The 23,739-nt window shown below is 39.9% G+C and overlaps 1 pseudogene; it reads right to left on the reverse strand.

Moving 5' to 3' along the window:
• Positions 1 to 12,846: 12,846 nt before the first annotated feature.
• On the reverse strand, positions 12,847 to 16,428 carry LOC123153772 (uncharacterized; annotated as a pseudogene).
• Between the last annotated feature and the right edge of the window lie 7,311 nt (positions 16,429 to 23,739).

The following is a 23,739-nucleotide window of genomic DNA, read 5'->3' on the forward strand; positions in this document are numbered from 1 at the left end:
GACCTAAAAAGGGTAAGACCCGAAATAGTTTATGAAGGATTGCAGCAGTTTTTGTATAAGGATTTGTGAGGGTAACGGAAGATTCATCACGGCAAGAGATATGATAAGTACGAAGCATTCATCTACAGGCCAGAGGAAGAACAGCGCTATAAGCTCTGACGAACCTCAAGAACAGCGAGGAAACCCTAATGGATCTAGGAAAGAAGGGGGAAAGGACTTACTGTGACCACGGAAGCAGCGGAAAGGGCGCTGTGGAACTCTGGTGCGAACAGGTTGATGCAGCGGCCGACGACGAAGCAGAGGCGAGGTTCGAAGATGACGGCGGCGCTCGAGTGCGTGGTCATCGAGAGGAAGAAGAAGAGATGAATGGGCAGCGGAAAGAAAAGAAAGGGGTCCTCTGCCCCTATTTATAAGGCAAAGCGGTAAAACGGCAAGTGCGGGAATCGAGGAGCCCAAAAAATGGATAAGTTAATAAAGGTGTCGCCTCGGTGACTGAATACACATTAAATGAAGGTAATCTCCGACATCGACGGATGGATGACGTCAGGGCGGTTTATCATAATTTGGAAGTATGACGTCACCGCGGTTTACAAGATCAAGGTGAAGATATGAGAGAAGATTGTTTCTAAGTGTAGAAGATTGACATGAACAAGTTCAAACCAATCTGGGGCCTAATGTTGGGGATATTACTACTGGAGGTAAACCGACCTTATGTAGCCGGGTTGACTCTTTGAAGATTAGAAGCCCATGAAGATGCAAGGACGATGGCGGTTTACGGAAGGCCCAAGGCCCGAAGGCGGGTTACAGCCTGTAAATGTAAACCGACCTAGTCATGTAACTTGTACTGTAAGATAGGAAGAGTAGAGACCGAACCAGACACGTTTATGATCCGGCTTCGGGACTCTGTAGCCCGACGGGCGTCAACCTATGAATATAAAGGGACGACCCGGCCGCGGTTTAGGGACAGACAACAACTCGAGAGCCAGACAAAGCGGATTCACTCCATGGCCTTCGAAACCCTAGCAATAACAATCACAACTAGACGTAGGCTTTTACCTTCCTCGAAGGGGCCGAACTAGTATAAAACTCCCTGTGTCCCCTTGTCCGGTTTAACCCCTTTAAGCTAACCCGTAGCGATGGCTCCACAATTAAGCCCTTTCACAAGGACATCTGCCGTGAGAAACCCACGACAAGTGTTGTTCACATAGTGTTGCTTGGTTCTCCTACTGGTTCGATAACCTTGGTCTCATCACTGAGGGAAATACCCATCGTTGTTGTGCTGCATCTTCCCTTCCTCTTTGGTGAAATACCGACGTAGTTCTAGCGACATCAATGTCTAGATTGGGTCTCGAGATTCTGGAACTTGTGGTGGCTGGAATTGTGTTTCGTTGACTGACCTAGGGTTTTTGGATTCTTGGGGTATTTATTGAGAAAAGAGGTGGTACGGAATATATGCCTATATTACATTGATGACTGATTGATACGTTCCAAACATATCTACTTTTTAGAACACTTTTGATCTTGTTTTGGACTCTAATTTGCATGATTTGAATGGAACTAACCCGGGCTGACTCTGTTTTCAGCAGAATTGCCATGGTGTTGTTTTTGTGCAGAAATAAAATTTCTCGAATTGAGCTGAAAATTTATGAAGAATTATTATAGAATATATTAAAAATACTGGTGAAGAGAAAGACTAGAGGGGGGGCACCAGGGCACCACAAGCCTAGGGGTGCGGCCACCCCCCTAGGGCGCCCTTGGCAGGCTTGTGGGCCCCTAGCAGCTCCCACAACCCTAACTCCAACTCCATAAGTACCTAGTCGCCAAGAAAAAATCAGAGAAAAGGAATCATCGCATTTTACAATAAGAAGTCATCGCCACCTCCTATTCTTCATCGGGAGGGCTGATCTGGAGTCTGTTTTGGGCTCCCAAGAGGGGGATTTGACGCCGTTGTCATCATCAACCTTCCTCCATCACCAATCTCATGATGCTCACCGCTGAGAGTGAGTAATTTCTTCATAGGCTTGCTGGACGGTGATCGGTTGGATGAGATTTATCACGTAATCGATTTAGTTTTGTTAGGGCTTGATCACTGGTATCCACTATGTTTTAAGATTGATGTTGCTATGAATTTGATATGTTAATGCTTCTCACTAGGGCCAGAGTGCCATGATTTTAGATCTGAACCCTTTATGTTTTCATGAAGATATATATGTGTTCTTGATCCTACCTTGCAAGTTATATGGACCTATTACGTGTTATGATCCGCATACTCCAAGGTGACTAATTGGATTCTTTCCGGTGATTACCGTAGTTTGACGAGTTCATGTGTTCACTATGTGTTAATGCTTTGTTCTAGTTCTCTATTAAAAGGAGGCATTAATATCCCTTAGTTTCCTTATGGAGCCCGCTACCATGGGAGGGTAGGACAAAAGATGCCATGCAAGTTCTTATCGCAAGCAGGTATGACTATATACGGAATACATGCCTATATTACATTGATGAATTCCAGCTAGTTCTGTGTCGCCCTAGGTTATAACTGTTACATGATGGATGGCATCCAATATAATTATCCATCACCGATCCAATGCCTACGAGTTTGTCACATATTGATCTTTACTAAGTTACTACTGTTCCTACTACTATCACAATTGCTACGAAACTACTGCTACTATTGTTACTATTACCGTTACTACTATTACCACTTCTATAAAACTACCTTATTATTATTTCACTGATCACTCTGTTGCAGATATTTAGTTCTCCAGATGCGATTGAATTGACAATTCAACTACTAATACTTGCAAATATTATTTGGCTCCCGTTATCTTGAATCAATAGATTTGGGTACCCTCGAAAATTGTTGCGATCCCCTATACTTGTGGGTTATCAAGACCTTTTTCTAGCGCTGTTGCCGGGGAGCATAACTCTATTTGCCGAGTCACTTGGGATTTATATCTGTTGATCACTATGAAGAATCTTAAGGATGATAGAACCAAGATCGTTCCCTCTAGAACGAGGGGAGGTAAGGAACTGTTATCTAGCTCTGCACTTCATTCGCCTTCTATTTTGAGTAAGCTTGCAACACCACCACCTGCTATTAATTCTAATATGCCACAAGTAATTGATGATGCTCCTTCTGAAGGAAATATGCCCTAGAGGCAATAATAAAGTTATTATTTATTTCCTTATTTCATGATAAATGTTTATTATTCATGCTAGAATTGTATTAACTGGAAACATAATACATGTGTGAATACATAGACAAACAGAGTGTCACTAGTATGCCTCTACTTGACTAGCTCGTTAATCAAAGATGGTTATGTTTCCTAACCATGGACAAAGAGTTGTTATTTGATTAACGAGGTCACATCATTAGTTGAATGATCTGATTGACATGACCCATTCCATAAGCTTAGCACCCGATCGTTTAGTATGCTGCTATTGCTTTCTTCATGACTTATACATGTTCCTATGACTATGAGATTATGCAACTCCCGTTTGCCGGAGGAACACTTTGGGTGCTACCAAACGTCACAACGTAATTGGGTGATTATAAAGGAGCATTACAGGTGTCTCCAAAGGTAGATGTTGGGTTGGCGTATTTCGAGATTAGGATTTGTCACTCCGATTGTCGGAGAGGTATCTCTGGGCCCTCTCGGTAATGCACATCACATAAGCCCTGCAAGCATTGCAACTAATGAGTTAGTTGCGAGATGATGTATTACGGAACGAGTAAAGAGACTTGCCGGTAACGAGATTGAACTAGGTATTGGATACCGACGATCGAATCTCGGGCAAGTAACATACCGATGACAAAGAGAACTACGTATGTTGTTATGCGGTCTGACCGATAAAGATCTTCGTAGAATATGTAGGAGCCAATATGAGCATCCAGGTTCCGCTATTGGTTGTTGACCGGAGACATGTCTCGGTCATGTCTACATTGTTCTCGAACCCGTAGGGTCCGCACGCTTAAGGTTTCGATGACAGTTATATTATGAGTTTATGAGTTTTGATGTACCGAAAGAGTTCAGAGTCCCGGATGAGATCGGGGACATGACGAGGAGTCTTGAAATGGTCGAGACGTAAAGATCGATATATTGGACGACTATATTCGGACATCGGAAAGGTTCCGAGTGGTTCGGGTATTTTTCGGAGTATCGGGGAGTTACGGGAATACGGGCAGCCACGTAAAACTTGCAACAACAAAGTAGAGGACGTCTAACTTGTTTTTGCAGGGCATGTTGTGATGTGATATGGTCAAAACGTGATGAGATATAAGTTGTTGTATGAGATGATCATGTTTTGTTGAAGTAATCGGCAACTGGTAAAAGCCTTATGGTTGTCTCTTTATTGCATAAGATGCAAGCGCCAAATAATTGCTTTACTTTATCGCTATGCGATAGCAATAGTTGCAAGAGCAATAGCTGGTGAGACGACCGTGTAACGACACATTGATATAGATCAAGATGATGAAGATCATGGTGTCATGCCGGTGACGATATAGATCATGACAGTACTTTGGAGATGGAGATCAAAGGCGCAAGATGATGATGACCATATCATGTCACATATTTTGATTGCATATGATGTTTATCTTTTATACATCTTATTTTGCTTAGTTTGACGGTAGCATTTTAAGATGATCTCTCACTAATTATCAAGAAGTGTTCTCCCTGAGTATGCACCGTTGCGAAAGTTCTTCGTGCTGAGACACCACGTGATGATCGGGTGTGATAGGTTCTACGTTCAAATACAATGGGTGCAAAACAGTTGCACACGCGGAATACTCAGGTTATACTTGACGAGCCAAGCATATACAGATATGGCCTCGGAACACGGAGACCGAAAGGTCGAGCGTGAGTCATATAGTAGATATGATCAACATAGTGATGTTCACCAATGAAACTACTTCATCTCACGTGATGATCGGACATGGTTTAGTTGATTTGGATCACGTGATCACTTAGAGGATTAGAGGGATGTCTATCTAAGTGGGAGTTCTTAAGTAATATGATTAATTGAACTTAAATTTATCATGAACTTAGTCCTGGTAGTATTTTGCAAATTATGTTGTAGATCAATAGCTCGCGTTGTTGCTTCCCTGTGTTTATTTTGATATGTTCCTAGAGAAAATTGTGTTGAAAGATGTTAGTAGCAATGATGCGGATTGGATCCGTGATCTGAGGTTTATCCTCATTGCTGCACAGAAGAATTATGTCCTTGATGCACCGCTAGGTGACAGACCTATTGCAGGAGAAGATGCAGACGTTATGAACGTTTGGCTAGCTCAATATGATGACTACTTGATAGTTTAAGTGCACCATGCTTAACGGCTTAGAATCGGGACTTCAAAGACGTTTTGAATGTCATGGAGCATATAAGATGTTCCAGGAGTTGAAGTTAATATTTCAAGCAAATACCCGAGTTGAGAGATATGAAGTCTCCAACAAATTCTATAGCTAAAAGATGGAGGAGAATCGCTCAACTAGTGAGCATGTGCTCAGATTGTCTGGGTACTACAATCGCTTGAATCAAGTGGGAGTTAATTTTCCAGATAAGATAGTGATTGACAGAATTCTCTAGTCACCATCACCAAGTTAGTAGAACTTCGTGATGAACTATAATATGCAAGGGATAACGGAAACAACTCCCAAGCTCTTCGTGATGCTGAAATCAACGAAGGTAGAAATCAAGAAAAACATCAAGTGTTGATGGTTGACAAGACCACTAGTTTCAAGAAAAGGGCAAAGGGAAGAAGGGGAACTTCAAGAAGAACGGCAAGCAAGTTGCTGCTCAAGTGAAGAAGCCCAAGTCTGATCCTAAGCCTGAGACTAAGTGCTTCTACTTCAAAGGGACTGGTCACTGGAAGCGGAACTACCCCAAGTGATTGGCGGATAAGAAGGATGGCAAAGTGAACATAAGTATATTTGATATACATGTTATTGATGTGTACTTTACTAGTGTTTATAGCAACCCCTCAGTATTTGATACTAGTTCAGTTGCTAAGATTAGTAACTCGAAACGGGAGTTGCAGAATAAACAGAGACTAGTTAAGGGTGAAGTGACGATGTGTGTTGGAAGTAGTTCCAAGATTGATATGATCATCATCGCACATTCCCTATACTTTCGGGATTAGTGTTGAACCTGAATAAGTGTTATTTGGTGTTTGCGTTGAGCATGAATATGATTTGATCATGTTTATTGTAATACAGTTATTCATTTAAGTAAGAGAATAAATTGTTGTTCTGTTTACATGAATAAAACCTTATATGGTTACACACCCAATGAAAATAGTTCGTTGGATCTCGATCGTAGTGATACACATAATCATAATATTGAAACCAAAAGATGCAAAGTTAATAATGATAGTGCAACTTATTTGTAGCACTGCCGTTTAGGTCATATTGGTGTAAAGCGCATGAAGAAACTCCATGCTAATGAGATTTTGGAATCCCTTGATTATGAATCACTTGATGCTTGCGAACCATGCCTCATGGGCAAGATGACTAAGACTCCATTCTTCGGAGCAAGCAACTGACTTATTGGAAATAATACATACTGATGTATGCGGTCTGATGAGTGTTAAGGATCACGGCAAGTATCGTTATTTTTGAACTTCACAGATGATTTGAGCAGATATGGGTATATCTACTTGATGAAACAAAGGTCTGAAACATTTGAAAAGTTCAAGGATTTCAGAGTGAAGTGGAGAATCATCGTAACAAAAATGAAAGTTTCTACGATATGATCGCAGAAGTAAAATATTTGAGTTACGAAGTTTGGTCTTCAATTAAAACAATGTGGAATAGTTTCACAAACTCATGCCACCTGGAACACCACAGCATAATGGTGTGTACGAATGTCATAACCGTACTTTATTAGATATGGTGCGATCTATGATGTCTCTTACCGATCTACCACTATCGTTTTGGGGTTATGCATTAGAGACAGCTGCATTCACGTTAAATAGGGAACCATCTAAGTCCGTTGAGACGACGCCTTATGAACTGTGGTTTGGCAAGAAACCAAAGTTGTCGTTTCTTAAAGTTTGGGGTTGTGATGCTTATGTGAAAAAGTTTCAACCTGATAAGCTCAAACCCAAATCGGAGAAATGTGTCTTCATAGGATATCCAAAAGAAACCATTGGATACACCTTCTATCACAGATCCGAAGGCAAGAGTTTTGTTGCTAAATTCGGAAACTTTCTGGAGAAGGAGTTTCTCTCAAAAGAAGTGAGTGGGAGGAAAGTAGAACTTGATAAGGTAACTGTACCTGCTCCCTTATTGGAAAGTAGTTCATCACAGAAATATGTTCCTGTGACTACTACACCAATTAGTGAGGAAGCTAATGATGATGATCATGTAACTTCAGATCAAGTTACTACTGAATCTCGTAGGTAAACCAGAGTGAAATCCGCACCAGAGTGGTACGGTAATCCTGTTCTGGAAGTCATGTTACTAGACCATGACGAACTTGTGAACTATGAGGAAGCGATGATGAGCCCAGATTCCGCGAAATGGTTTGAGGCCATAAAATCTGAGATGGGATCCATGTATGAGAACAAATTATGGACTTTGGTTGACTTGCCCGATGATCAGCAAGCCATAGAAAATAAATGGATCTTCAAGAGGAAGACGGACGCTGATAGTAGTGTTACTATCTAACAAAGCTAGAATTGTCGCAAAAGGTTTTCGACAAGTTCAAGGTGTTGACTATGATGAGAGTTTCTCACTCGTATCTATGCTTGAGTCTGTCCGAATCATGTTAGCAATTGCCGCATTTTATGAAATCTGGCAAATGAATAAACAAAATTGCATTCCTTAATGGATTTACTAAAGAAGAGTTGTATATGATACAACCAGAAGGTTTTGTCAATCCTAAAGGTGCTAACAAAATATGCAAGCTCCAGCAATCCATCTATGGACTGGTGCAAGCATCTCGGAGTTGGAATATACGCTTTGATGAGTTGATCAAAGCATATAGTTTTATACAGACTTGCGGTGAAGCCTGTATTTACAAGAAAGTGAGTGGGAGCACTACAACATTTCTGATAAGTACATGTGAATGACATATTGTTGATCGGAAATAATGTAGAATTATTCTTTAAAGCATAAAGGAGTGTTTGAAAGGAGTTTTTCAAAGAAAGACCTAGGTGAAGCTGCTTACATATTGAGCTTCAAGATCTATAGAGATCGATTAAGACGCTTGATAAGTTTTTTCAATGAGTACATACCTTGACAAGATTTTGAAGTAGTTTAAAATGGAACAGTCAAAGAAAGAGTTCTTGCCTGTGTTGCAAGGTGTGAAATTGAGTAAGACTCAAAGCCCGACCATGGCAGAAGATAGAAATAGAATGAAAGTCATTCCTTATGCCTCAGCCATAGGTTCTATAAAGTATGCCATGCTATGTACCAGATCTATTGTATACCCTACATTGTGTTAAGCAAGGGAGTACAATAGTGATCTAGGAGTAGATCACTGGACAGCTGTCAGAATTATCCTTAGTGAAATAAGGATATGTTTCTCGATTATGGACGTGACAAAAAGGTTCGTCGTAAAGGGTTACGCCGATGCAAGTTTTGACACTAATCTATATGACTCTAAGTCTCGGTCTAGATGCATATTGAAAGTGGGAGCAATTAGCTAGAGTAGCTCCATGCAGAGCATTGTTGACATAGAAATTTGTAAAATACATGTGGATCTGAATATGGCAGACCCGTTGACTAAGATTCTCTCACAAGCAAAACATGATCACACCTTAGTACTCTTTGGGTGTTAATCACATAGCGATGTGAACTAGATTACTGAATCTAGTAAACCCTTTGGGTGTTGGTCACATGGCGATGTGAACTATGGGTGTTAATCACATGATGACGTGAACTATCGATATTAATCACATGGTGATGTGATCTAGATTATTGACTCTAGTGCAAGTGGGAGACTGAAGGAAATATGCCCTAGAGGCAATAATAAAGTTATTATTTATTTCCTTATTTCATGATAAATGTTTATTATTCATGCTAGAATTGTATTAACCGGAAACATAATACATGTGTGAATACATAGACAAACAGAGTGTCACTAGTATGCCTCTACTTGACTAGCTCGTTAATCAAAGATGGTTATGTTTCCTAACCATGGACAAAGAGTTGTTATTTGATTAACGAGGTCACATCATTAGTTGAATGATCTGATTGACATGACCCATTCCATAAGCTTAGCACCCGATCGTTTAGTATGTTGCTATTGCTTTCTTCATGACTTATACATGTTCCTGTGACTATGAGATTATGCAACTCCCATTTGCCGGAGGAACACTTTGGGTGCTACCAAACATCACAATGTAACTGGGTGATTATAAAGGAGCATTACAGGTGTCTCCAAAGGTAGATGTTGGGTTGGCGTATTTCGAGATTAGGATTTGTCACTCCGATTGTCGGAGAGGTATCTCTGGGCCCTCTCGGTAATGCACATCACATAAGCCTTGCAAGCATTGCAACTAATGAGTTAGTTGCGAGATGATGTATTACGGAACGAGTAAAGAGACTTGCCGGTAACGAGATTGAACTAGGTATTGGATACCGACGATCGAATCTCGGGCAAGTAACATACCGATGACAAAGGGAACTACGTATGTTGTTATGCGGTCTGACCGATAAAGATCTTCATAGAATATGTAGGAGCCAATATGGGCATCCATGTCCCGCTATTGGTTATTGCCGGAGACATGTCTCGGTCATGTCTACATTGTTCTCGAACCCGTAGGGTCCGCACGCTTAAGGTTACGATGACAGTTATATTATGAGTTTATGCATTTTGATGTACCGAAGGTTGTTCAGAGTCCCGGATGTGATCACGGACATGACGAGGAGTCTCGAAATGGTCGAGACATAAAGATTGATATATTGGAAGCCTATGTTTGGATATCAGAAGTGTTCCGGGTGAAATCGGGATTTTACCGGAGTACCGGGAGGTTACCGGAACCCCCCGGGAGCTATATGGGCCTTAGTGGGCTTTAGTGGAAAGGAGAAAGGGGCAGCCCAAGATGGCTGTGTGCCTCCCCCCTTCCCCTAGTCCTATTAGGACTAGGAGAGGTGGCCGGCCCCCTCCCTCTCTTTCCCCCCTCAAGGAGTCCTATTCCAACTAGGATTGGGGGGGGGGAATCCTACTCCCAGAGGGAGTAGGACTCTCCTGGCGCGCCCTATGTGGCCGGCCAGCCTCCCCCCTTTGGTCCTTTATATACTGAGGCAGAGGCACCCCAGAAACACAGAAGTTGATCCACGTGATCTATTCCTTAGCCGTGTGCGGTGCCCCCAGCCACCATAGTCCTCGATAATACTGTAGCGGAGTTTAGGCGAAGCCCTACTGCTGTAGTACATCAAGATCGTCACCACGCCGTCGTGCTGACGGAACTCTTCCCCGACACTTTGCTGGATCGGAGTCCGGGGATCGTCATCGAGCTGAACATGTGCTCGAACTCAGAGGTGTCGTAGTTTCGGTGCTTGATCGGTTGGATCGCGAAGACGTACGACTACTTCCTCTACGTTGTGTCAACGCTTCCGCAGTCGGTCTGCGTGGGTACGTAGACAACACTCTCCCCTCTCGTTGCTATGCATCACCATGATCTTGCGTGTGCGTAGGAAATTTTTTGAAATTACAACGTTCCCCAACACCTTCTTCTATGAATGATGCTATTGATGATGCTAGTACTTTGCTTGATGATATTGTGCCACTAGGTGAATTTTTTGATGAACAACTTGCTAGAGCTAAAGAATTTGAGAATGCTGAAACTGATGTAATTATTGAAACAAGTATGAAACAACTATTAGACCTAGCTCTCCCATATGTGAATTGCCTAAGATACCTGAGGGTTATGTTATGGATGGAGAGATAGCTACGGAATTTCTTGCTTGTAGTGATAGACATGACCTCAAGAAATTACTATGTAAGCTGAGAGAAAAATCTATGAATCGTTGAATGAAATATGATCCTAAGTTTGCTACTTCACTTATCTTTATGACTTATTAGGATTATGAATTCTTTGTCAATTCTGAGTTAATTACTTTCATTGAATCTGATCCTTTCCATGGTTATGAAACTGAAACCATTGTGGCACATCTTACTAAAGTGAATGATATAGCCACCTTATTTGCTCATGAGGGAAAACTCGCTACTACTACATTCTTAAGTTGTTTCCTTTCTCGTTAAAGGGTGATGCTAAGATATGGTTTAATACTCTTGCTCCTGGTTGTTGATACGTCCATTTTGCGTCATGTTTTCCTACTATTATTTATAATGTTTTATGCATAATAATGCTTTATGGAGTAATTCTAATGCCTTTTCTCTCATAATTACTAGCGGTGTGGCCCTCGCAAATGTGAGGGCAACATCTTTAATTTGCTCGAACTACAAAGTGATTTTAAAATGAATTATGGTTTTGTAAATGTTCTCATTCATATGGAATACAAAGGTATAGCCAGATGTAACATCACTACTAGGGAAAAGCCTAGCAGCAGCGCGGGTTTTAGGCCTATCAGCAGCGCGGGCACCCGCGCTACCAATAAGGCGCTACAGCTAATAGTTAGTAGTAGTGTGGGTTAAACCCGCGCTACTACTAACTTTGTTAGTAGTAGCGTGTGCCACGCACGCTACTGCTATTACGTACATGCGCTACTACTAATGAAATAGCAGTAGCGTGGGTTAACAACCAACGCTACTAGTATCATTTATACTAGTAGCGCTCAGTTTCCTCCCCACGCCACTACTAACTTATTAGAAATTAAAAAAAATAAACCAGTACACATTATTACACCAGCATTAGAACACATCCAGTAAGAGCATACATAATTGACATGGGTCCTATTTCATGGTTAACTGGACACCGAAGCCAATAAATGAGCCAAAACCCCATCATTATGCATTGGTACCCACGATTGACCACTTCAAAGAACATGCAAGTATGTATGTCATTAACAATTGCAAACATAAGTTTATTTGTATCTACTATCACACAGTTCCTCATTCTACCTGTTCTCACTCCAATAATAAGAAAAATGAAAAGGAAAAATAGAGATAATCTGCCGCAATTGCACTTCGGTGTCATGGATTCCGTCTGCCGCTTCAACATCTCATTATCCTGCAGCAATGGAAATTTTCCCAAAATTACCTTTTGCAACAACATAAAATTGCATTGAGATTTCAGAATTAAACATAGGCATATCTCATAGTTTAAAACAAAGGCACTCAACGGAAAAGTGCATAAATTGAGAGAAAACCTTTGGCTAGAATAGCAACACAGCACATGAGCTACGTTCGGTGGCGGAGCTCACTAATCGATGGAGAAGGTCGAACTACCAAGTACGTAGCAGCACGACACAGGAGCACCTATGTTAATGCTGCCCACACAGTTGATTTAACTCTTACTAGTTCTTACTTGTTCTTACTAAATTTACCAAGTAATAACTATAATAATAAACGTGTCCAAACCTCTTTTTTGGACTTAGGACTCCACATACTGCAGCCTATATGCTGTAAGCAGTTTGCGTCACTACTAAAACAGAACTGAGGTAGAGAGTTTGGTGATGATCATATTAAGTTTAACCAACATTTCACAATTCACATTAGCAAAGATTAAACAAAATCATATGACAGCCCTATCAATTCCTGCTTAACACTTGGAACAAAAAGCATCAAGATAGAACTCAGGAATCAGTAAGTCTGTAAGTTTACCATCGATCATATTCGAAAAATATCATACGCATCTTACATATTACAATGAAAGTCTGCATTATGCAGATCAACAGCCTAGGTGGATAACGATCTAGGACAGAATATGATTGAGCACTAGGAGCAAACACGCTGTAATTTTGAAGAACAGAGCAGTGTTCAAGTCCCCAACAGACCACAATCCCAGACAGGAATAGCATTGTTCTTTCTTCAAATTACCATACACTGGGAAACAATGACAAGACTGGTTTGTTTTAAAAAAAAGGAAGAGGATGATTAAGTGGTTTTACTTCAGATCAACAACATGTCAAACAACTCACTCTACCAAGGGTACAACTATGAGTTAGGTTGCACCAAACTTTCATCAGAGAGAGGAATAAAAAACGAGAGAGAGAGAGAGGGAGGGAGAGAGAGAGAGGACCTTCTATCGTGTGGGCAGTAGCAGGGTCGGAGCAGCCACTCGACTCGTCGTCCTCCTATCACAACAGCAGATTTCTGCTTGACAAGCAAATAGGAGCACAAAACGCACGCATCAGGTGGCGTCAAGCACATGGCTGCATGTATAACAAAAGGAAAGGCAACTCTCTTCATTTTTCAGTTTCTAAACTAAATACAAAATGATTGTGAAATCTTAGGCATAACCAAAGGAAAGAAGATTCGCAAAATCACTTGAACTTGCTTATACTACACATACAAAGTCCACTTTTTTACTGTTAATATTGATGTTATAACATGTTCAGTTACAAAGATGCAAACTGCACTAGAGTGATTTCAAATCTTGCCACCAGCATGAGTCGAGTTGAGTTGCTAACTAACGAAAGACAAGCACAATGCATATACAAGGTAAATTTTGTAAATACAGGTGGCCAACATAATTTATTCAGTTTGAAACTTGAGGTGTTGCAAAGTATTGTGCTTCATTTGTTCAAGAATACAGGTAAGTTGGATTGCAAGACCTCTCCTCTTCTCCTCTCTGAAAAAATAATTACTTGTTGTGGTGCAGCAAGCAATCGGAGGAAGAAGACGAACAGCGGGTAAGGGGGAGAATAGAAATGCTTACCTTTCCCCACTTTGGAGGAGAACCATTGAATATGTATGAGCATTCAGGGGCCGACCAGTTTGCTGAACGCAACCCCTATCACCACACCAGCTCCAAGTGCAACTGATGCCCAGCGGGTTGTTGGGCTACCTGTATAAAATAACACATGTCACAAACATGCATTAGACCATAGATTTAGTGACAGTTACTTCACGAAGTGTAAATTTGAGTTCTTCTCAAAGTGTTTCTTTCGGCATATGCCAACTCTGAATAATTAACAAGTAAATAAGATTATAAAATTTGAGAACATTCAAGAAAAATGCATGAATAATTGCTAGGAAAACTAATAATTATGGATTATCGGGTGGAAAACAGACAATTCACATAGCCAAATAACTTTTTTAATAGTTCCCTTACCAACATCAGATACACAGTAACAAGTTGCATTGCTTACTTTATAGAACTTGTGAAATCAAACTCATTCTGGATACAAATAAAAGGACTCCAAGTTATTCAACAGAATAGGATACAGGGAAACAGTTTGAGATTAGCTGATAACAAGCATCACATAGACATCAATGGACAAGCCCCTAAAGTTCGAGAATGAAACTGACTTAGGACTCCACATACTGCAGCCTATATGGTGTAAGCAGTTTGCCTAGCAATTATTCATGCATTTTTCTTGATTACCACAATCCCAATCAGACAAAGCGTTGTTCTTTCTCTAAAAAAATACCAGACACGAGGAAATGATGGTAAGACTGAATTATTTTCAGAACCATGATTCACCATAACCATTCCGAGAGCATGACTAACACCAGGAAAGCATTATTCACACCAATAAAATCACAAACAAAAGTTTCCCTGGCTAACAGTCAAAGCCATCACATAGCCTAGCCCAATTCAAGCACGTCCTGCTATTCATACACTGGCTGACGAATCAATTGAAATGAGACTCTGGCCTCTGCAGAATACAAACATACAGGAAATAAAACGTAAGCGATTTTTTTGCTTACAATCATCAGAATCTCAGAGCACTCGACGCAAATTTGGGGCTCCAATCGCGCAGGAAACAATCAATCTACAGCACCCTAAAGCAGGGCGTGCGCATTAGTAACATTCCCAAATGTTTTTGCCTGGAGGAGCGCGCCCTACCTATGCAGCTAGGAATCCCTCATCAGATTAGGCCAATCGAGATGGAACACGAGCATTATTTTCGCGCAACCCTAGATCATGAGATACCCACGGAGGCGCGGCGAACAGATCTCGTGATGCAGCGAGGGGAATGGAGAGGTGAGGCGGAGGGGGTTGGGGGCTTACGGAAGAGGATGAGGCCTCCGAAGGCGCCGGCGAGGGAGGAGTAGGCGACGCGGCGGATGGAGAGGTCGAGGCAGGCGTCCCACTTGGCGTCTAGGTCGTACCGCGGCGGGATCCCGGACCTGGTGGGCGGGGACGGCTTCGTTGCCGGCACCGGGGCTGGGGCGGGGGCGGGCAGCGGCGCAAGACGAGGAGCGGCGGGCGCGCGGCCGCCGGCGTGCCGCACGCGGCAGGGGGCATGGGGGCGGACGGACGAAGGAGAGGAGGTGGAAGGGAGGCCGGCGGCGAGTGGGTTGGGACAGGAGAGGAGGTTGGGGATCTGGATCGGGCTGCATTTTTTTTGAGACAGATGGGGGGTGGGTGGTGTGGGACGGTTGGTGGGGTGGGAGGTGGTGGTCGGGTGGGAGTGTGGATCGGACCGGGGTGGACACGCTTAGTAGTAGCGTGGGGGTCTTACCTGCGCTATTACTACTTACTTAGTAGTAGCGCCCGTTTTATACCCCTCGTTATTACTATGGCCTATCCCGGGGGCATTGTTGGAGACCATTTAGTAGCAGCGCGGGTTTATACCCCTCGCTACTACTATCAACTTAGTAGTAGCGCGGTTTTTATACCCCTCGCTACTACTAATTAGCAGTAGCGCCCATTTTTAAACCGCGCTACTAATAAATTTCTGTGTATAAGGTTTTCCCTAGTAGTGCATTATTATACTTTTTAAGATGAAGTTGTCAATTATTTCATTCCTATAAGTACTATATTATTGACCGTATGTATCTACGTGTGATATTGGATCATTGGATAGAAGTCAAATTTAGAACACAAGCTAACTGATAGTTCTCATGTGTTGTTAGATCAATATATGGACGTAACATTCGTGTTGAGGCTTCAGTGTATGATCCACCTGAACATAAGTTTCTAGAACATCATCTATTTCAAAATGAAAAAGGTATGGCATCTATATATTTTATTTTCAATCGTTACTACCCCCAGCCCCCTCTACAATGTAGTCATTGTGAAAACATAGGTTGCATAATTTTGACATCCTAATCACATTAATTTTACTATGTGGCTACAATTCCAGGTTTTTAAACTTTTCCTGTAAATTGATACAAAAGTGTGATTGTTTAATTGCATCATAGGCGAAAAGCAGTCGTCGGCCACGTATATTTTTGGAAAGGGTTATACTCATATAACTATTGCTTTGAAATTAAGCGTATTCAACTGAAAATCATTAAAAATTATTTCAACAACATTGATGCGAAGATATGTTTACCATGCCCCAAATTATTTGAAAACTATATACTGACCACAATAATTTGATATAGAACTCACCTCCCAGACATCTTCTCCTCCTATTATTCTCAATCTTGTGAGAATACTTTGCCACTCGAAGTTAGCTGTCTTTCCTTCTCGGCATGCACTAATGAGTAGAGAAATGGTGATCTCCAAGCCATTGCCATTGGGAGAACTACACGGCCATAGCCATACAGTTTCAAAAAGGTCAATTGCGTGACTACTTATTGCACTGCCGGCGTCAATGCACATACTTTATTATAAAACTCGGTTGGTTACTCCAGGAATGAAAGGAAAAAAAGATACACTCTGAATAGTACCGACCATATATTTAATATTGAATGAAGATCTGAATTGTGTAATTATTGTTGTCAAATTTATCTTTTCTGTTTCTGAATGTTTAATTTGGCTTTGGCATGATAAATAAGATGTGACTCAACAGAGAGAAGATGTAATTCAGTAACAAAGATTACACGGAATTAGATCTTGGAACCCAAATTATGACTGAAACACATCGGCATATAATTTTCAATTTTAACTTTACATATAATTTTCTTAATAAATTTAGATGTTATATAAATAAGACTTGATATGATGGTATATCCTTTGGAAAATAACCATGTCTTTTTAAAAGTAATTTATACATATATATGTAATTATATACTCTATAAATATATCCTAGTCACATTTAATGATTATATAAGACTCCGTCTACAACTCAGCCAAAGCAAAAGTCTTTATTTCTTAGTTGACTTTTGAAGTTTTTTCCATGCCAAGCAAAAAGGCATTCATTTTGGTATAATATTATAATTATATATATATTGCAAACAAAGAAGAAAGATCTGACTATTGTTGGTGGGTAAACAAATTACTATTGGGCAATTGACAAAAAAGCAAATAATTATGATAATATCCAAGGCAATGATAATGTATATAGGGATCACTTCCAACATTAGTAGACCGACTACTGTCTGCATCTACTACTAATACTCCAGACATCGACCGCTATCTAGCATGCATCTAGTGTATTAAGTTCATAGAAAAACAGAGTAATGCTTTAAGCAAGATGACATGATGTACACAAGATAAACTCACGTATGAATAACCCCCACCTTTTTACCCTTAATAGCAATGATACATACATGTCATGTCCCTTTTTGTCACCGGGATTGAGCACCGCAAGATCGAACGCATTACAAAGCACCTCTTCCCATGGCAAGATAAATCAATCTAGTTGGCCAAACCAAACCAAACCAATAAATTGGAGAAGAAATACGAAGCTATAATAATCATGCATAAAAGAGTTCAGAGAAAACCCAAATAATATTCATGGATAGATCTGATCATAAACTGACAATTCATCGGATCCCAACAAACACACCGCAAAAAGTCATTAGATCAAATAGATCTCCAAGAACACCGAGGAGAACATTGTATTGAAGATCAAAAGGAGAGAAGAAGCCATCTAGGTACTAACTACGGACCCATATGTTTGTGGTAAACTACTCATGCATCATCGGAAGGGCAGCAAGGATGATGAAGAACCCCTCTGTGATCGTTTCCCCCTCCAACAGATTGCCAGAAAGGCCTCTAGATTAGGTCTCGTGGTTTTGGAACTTGCGGCGGCGGAAAAAGTATTTTGTGGACTTCCCTGAGGGTTTTGGGATTTTAGAGTATTTATAGAGGTGGAGGTAGGTTAAAATGATGCTCGTGGGCCCCGCTACCCACCATTGTGTGCTAGAGGCCCATGGCGCGCCCTGGTGCCTAGTGGGCCCTCTTCCATCTTCTCATGGCCTCCTGAAGCTTCCAGGGTCTCTTATCACCAGAAAAGAATCTCCAAAAAGGTTCATGGCATTTCGACTTCGTTTGGTACAGATATTCTACAAAGTAAAAAAACAAGCAAAAAAGCAGCAACTGGCAATGCGCACTATTAGTCCCAAAAAATGATATAAATTTGCTCATCAATGTATATAGAACATCCAAGGTTGATAATATAATAGCATGGAACAATCAAAAATTATAGATACGTTGGAGACGTATCATAAGGAAAGAGAACCATGGGTTCAGAAACACATGCCTTCCCCAACTAAACCATCTAAGAATAAGGATGAAGAAGAGTTTGAACACTAAAATTCTTAGGCCAGTCTCTTTGCGTACTTGTTTGACTGGTATCTTAAAGATGGCCCCATATGCTAAATATATGAAAGATATTGTCACTAATAAAAGAAAGGTGACTGAGGCTGAAATTTCCACCATTCTTGCAAACTATTCTTTTAAGGATGGTATACCTAAGAAACTAGGAGATCCAGGAATACCCACTATACCACGCTCCATTAAAAGAAACTATGTTAAAACTGCTTGATGTGATTTAGGAGCCGGTGTTAGTGTTATGCCTTTCTCTTTATATAGAAGACTTTATTTGAATAAACTTACACCTACTGAAATATCATTGCAAATGGATGATAAATCTACTGCTATACCTATCGGTATTTGTGAGGATGTGTCTATTGTAGTTGCAAATGTTACTATCTTGACAGACTTTGTTATAATTGATATGCCCGAGGACGACGACATGTCGATTATCCTTGGTAGACCCTTCTTGAATACTGCAGGAGGATTGCAAGAAAGGCAAGGTCACTTTTCATATCAATGGTAATGAGCATACGTTACACTTTCTCAAGAAGCAATTTCAAGTGAATGGTATTAATGTTATTGAGGATCCAACAATTACTATTGGAAGTTTTCAACTCCCTCTTCCTAATGACAAGAAGAAATATGAAACTCTTATTATTGGAGAGATGCATACCGTTGAGGTAACCTAGTGTTATATGAAGGTTCTTCGGTTTCATGTCATTCGAAAATAATTTTTTAATAAGACTTGATAAACATTATTAATCTCCTTGCTCGGAACTCCGTTTCCAAAACTATTTTGGGAGATTGTTCTTCGGTATGTGACTCCTCCAATGGTCCAATTAGTTTTTGTTCTATTGCTTTATATATTGCAAATTTTTGCTGCTGTGGTGACCTTGTTTTTGATCTTGCATTTCAAATTTAGATGGTCCAAAGTAGTTTTGATGCATGATGTAGCTTCTAGATGCTTATGGGAATAGCTGCTATCAGTTTTGTTGAGTTTGGTTCACTTCTATTTTGAGTCACTAAAAATTTCAGAAATTTTCAAAAAAAATGCTCAAGTGGAGGTTAAGAGGATCCTCAAGACAGACCCCTAAGGAGGTTCCGAAGCCCAAATATCACCTTCCTCGTGTGGGCAAAGTGCGGCCGTGCGAATGGCCGTGCAACACTTTCTTGAGGGATGCGGGAATTCTCGATGACTTCTACCATTTGGCAAACAACACTGGCATTCTTCCCTTCCTTGAAGATAAGTGTGACTAGTACCTCCTCCTCACAAATACTTTTGTGGAAAGTTTCCATTTTCACTCTAGGGCGGAACCAACCACGGTCACATTCAACCAGTAAACCACACCAAGAGTCAACACCCCAAGGAATGCAGGACTCATTTTTTAAATTTGGTTCTTATTTGCTTCTTTTGTCTTCGCAAGAAAAAAAATCATATTATTTGTTTTTCTTTTTGTTTTCATTTGCTCCTTAGCTTTAGAAAATGACAAAAAATCTTGCTTCTTCATTTGGTTATTTTTTTTTCTTTTCCAAAGCAACTAAATATTTTGTTGACTCTATTTTCCTTTTTTATTTTTTATTTGTTTTTTCATTTGGTTCTTATCTAGTTTTTCTTTTCTTTTCTTTGAAAAACTATAAACCCCCAAATATTTTTCGTCTCTTGTTATTTTGTTTTCTTTGCCTGTGGTTTTATGCTTATTATTCGCTTCTATTCTCTCTTGGTGTTTCTTTATAAAATCAAAAAACCATTTCATTTTGGCTTGGAGCGATTATCTTATCTTTGAGTGTGCTATCATATTGGATCTACTACTCTTTGATATTCACTTATATTTGTTGGAATAAATTATTATACTACTATTCGTGTGCTTCATTTATATCCTTAGAGTAAACTTATGAATGGAATGATTCCCCTGCACTTCAAATTATAACTGTCAAGAACTAAACATGGTCCCTCATTAATTTATCAGAATATATGCGGAACTATGATAGCCCAGATATTTAATCAAATAGGGACTTTTATAATAATGAAAAAATATTTGCAAAATTAAGTTAAGCCTATCATGTTGTGGTGGTAAGTACCTCCTATTGGAGAACAGATGATTGACTTTGGCACATGCTCACATGTTTGGTAAATTCCAAGTCAGCCTTGGTGATATTTAGGTTTGTAGGTTATCATCATGTTAATGTTTTCTTAATAATGTTAGTATTCAAGAATGCATAATTGTGGTTTGTATGCTTACTAGGCGGGTTCTCCAAGTCTTTTGCTATCCTTTTTCTTGTACTAAGCATGAATTATGTGTGTGCGTCCAAAATCCCACAGCCAAAGTGTACGCCATAAGGCGTCCACTATACCTATCTATTCATGAATTGGTAATGTCATTACAAGCAAATTGTCATTGGTGTTGGTAAAAATGTTACCTGAAAAGGGAGTTTGAATTTTTAGTGACTTGGAACTGATGTTTTCCATGAAATAGTGGTAGAGCGAAAAACCATAATAATAATGCAAATGGGCACAATCACAAGGGGAAAAGGAAAATAAAGTTCCAATGCACTAAAGGTTTGAGTGCAAAACATAAAGAAAGATACTAACAAAAAGAAAAGCACATGGCAATCCCTTCTCTCTGCGATGGGCCTAACCATTTTACTTTTTATGTTGAGCCAATTCCAACTTTCCTTAAGCACCATCTATTGAGAATGGGGATCACTCTTAGCATTTTATGAATTCTTATTAATAGTAATTTCTTGGGTAACACAAACATATGATGGTTCTCTTCAAGTTGGGTTGCCTAGTCATCGTCTTTACTTAATTGATGTATATGCGCTGCTTTATGTTTGTATTATAGTTTTGTCATATTTACGAGACACTTCATTACTACTTTATGTTATGTTGAATTTGATAGAATGATGCTTCTTGTTATTAAAACTAGCATTCTCTATGTGATCAAACTTTTGCTCCATTATAGCATTCACACTTCACAAATTATTTTTGTTCTCATCTACATGCTAGAGGATGAGCATGGATTAAGCTTGGGATGTTAATATGTCTCAAATATATCTATAATTGTGGAAGTATTCATATGCTATATTCACATCATTTATATAAGGGTTTAACATATTTTTATTTCTTATTGGACTGACATATTAATTCACTGCCAAGGCCAGTTATTGATTTCTAGTGTTTTTATATATTGAAGAAAAATGGATTATCATAGAAATAATTAAATAAAATGTGTCGTTAAGTTTCATCACCATGAGCTTCCAATGGGTCTGGGTCCACCTGCAGGGGCCCTCCAGGCCCACCACATGATCTTCTCATGCGCCCCTGGTCTTAGCTCCTATTGTGTGGGGTATGTGGTGGCGCCCTTTGGTAGCAAGATTTCTTTGGAAATTGTCGAACTGTCCTATTATATTTATTTAAATTTTTTGAGTTAGAAACTCTGTGGGGTGATAAAATGGTACTAGGGCTCAGATTACAGTAGATAAAAAATACCACCCGAGCAAAGATCCAATCTCGGGGGGAGGGGAGGGGGGCTCTGGCCCTATCATGGCCAGAGACACCCAGGATCAAAGGCAGAAATCTTATCCCACCTAGGGAGAAGGCCAAGGAATAAGGAGGAGGTGGATCTCTCTCTCTCCCTCTTTCTTTCGGTGGCACCAGAGCGCCGTTAGGGAAACCACCATCATCTCCAACCCCTCCATCAAATTCACCACCATCTCCATCACATTTACCTCGTTCTCTATAGTGGTCCATACATCCATAAACCCAGGTAATCCTCTAACTGAACATGGTGCTTTTGATGTGATTAAGTATTATCCAGTGATTTGTTGCATTGCTATTATGTCTGAGTAGATATCTTGTCCTATAGTGATTGGTGATCTATTTTGATTATATGAGTTGCATGGCATCCCCAATATATGAGCACACACATATGTGGATCATAGTTTAGGGTTACCAATGTGTTCTTAGGATTTATAGCCGAAGGGACATATATTAAGTTATTGGATATGGGATAAAGAGGACCCATAGACCTTAATGCCACGGTTGGATTTTATATTAATAAATTCTTAGTACTCACAGACACTTGGTAATGTTTTAGTCATAAGAAATGTGGACATTTTTAGCGTAGGCCTCTCCCAAATATAAAGCCACAATGCATGATAATCGATCTAGTATCGTTGACAATTTGCTAGGGACAATTTGTAACATCTACCACCACTACTCAACACTCGCTTTATTCTATATTGCACATTTATATTACAACACCAAACTTGCATTTAGTGGTACTCAATTATCTTGCACTTCCATCTTTTATATCTGCAAACCATATTTAGTTATTGCATCTAGGTACAAAAGACGTTCGACATATGAAGGGTTGTATCATTGGCAGATATAATATGAGAGAACACGATATCTACATTTAGCTCCTTTGGGATTTGACGCTCCATAATTTCCACCCACACTTTGGGATAAGCATTGACCCATCCTTAATAGATGGAATAACAATTCATTATGTTGATCATACCCTGTCTAGAGTAACAATTTTTTTCAAAACTTAACCAATGCTCCTAAGCTAAGGATTGCAACAAGTAACTCACTGAACATATTGCACAAGTTGTTTAATTTTTGAGAAAGGAGAAATACAAGCAATACAATATGATTTCTAGGAAATCGGAGGACGGATGGGAACAAATAATAAAGATTAATGTCAGCAACTTTGAGTAACATGTTTTATGTGATCTTGATGCTAGTGTTTCCACCATCCCTAGATCCACATATTGACTTCTAGGATCAAAACAAACACCGCCTTGTCAACTGAACTTGCATCTTGTTGCTTCAACTACAAACAAACCATCTGGAAGAATTAATAATGTTCTTATAAGTGTCGATATGAATTATGTTCCTCTTGATTTTATTTTCATAGACATCGGAAGTCATTCCCTATGTCGAGTTATTCTTTGAAGGCCATTCTACAAAATGATAGGTGTTGTAATAGACAAAAAAATAAAGAAACATCAAATTGATAAATGAATGGAACACTTTCCAAGGATAAGAATAATTAAACGTCATGCTGCCAAAATGAGATTAAATTACCCCTTGGGAAGTTCTGATGATAAACTTGACCATCAAAACAACAATGCCTAGCTCAAAGGCATTACCAAAACGCTTATGGGAGACAAACATATTTATCTTTTATTTTATTTTTGCATGAGTAAAAATTGCTATGGTA

This window comes from Triticum aestivum, chromosome 7A (assembly GCF_018294505.1).
Source record: "Triticum aestivum cultivar Chinese Spring chromosome 7A, IWGSC CS RefSeq v2.1, whole genome shotgun sequence".
NCBI lineage: Eukaryota > Viridiplantae > Streptophyta > Magnoliopsida > Poales > Poaceae > Triticum > Triticum aestivum.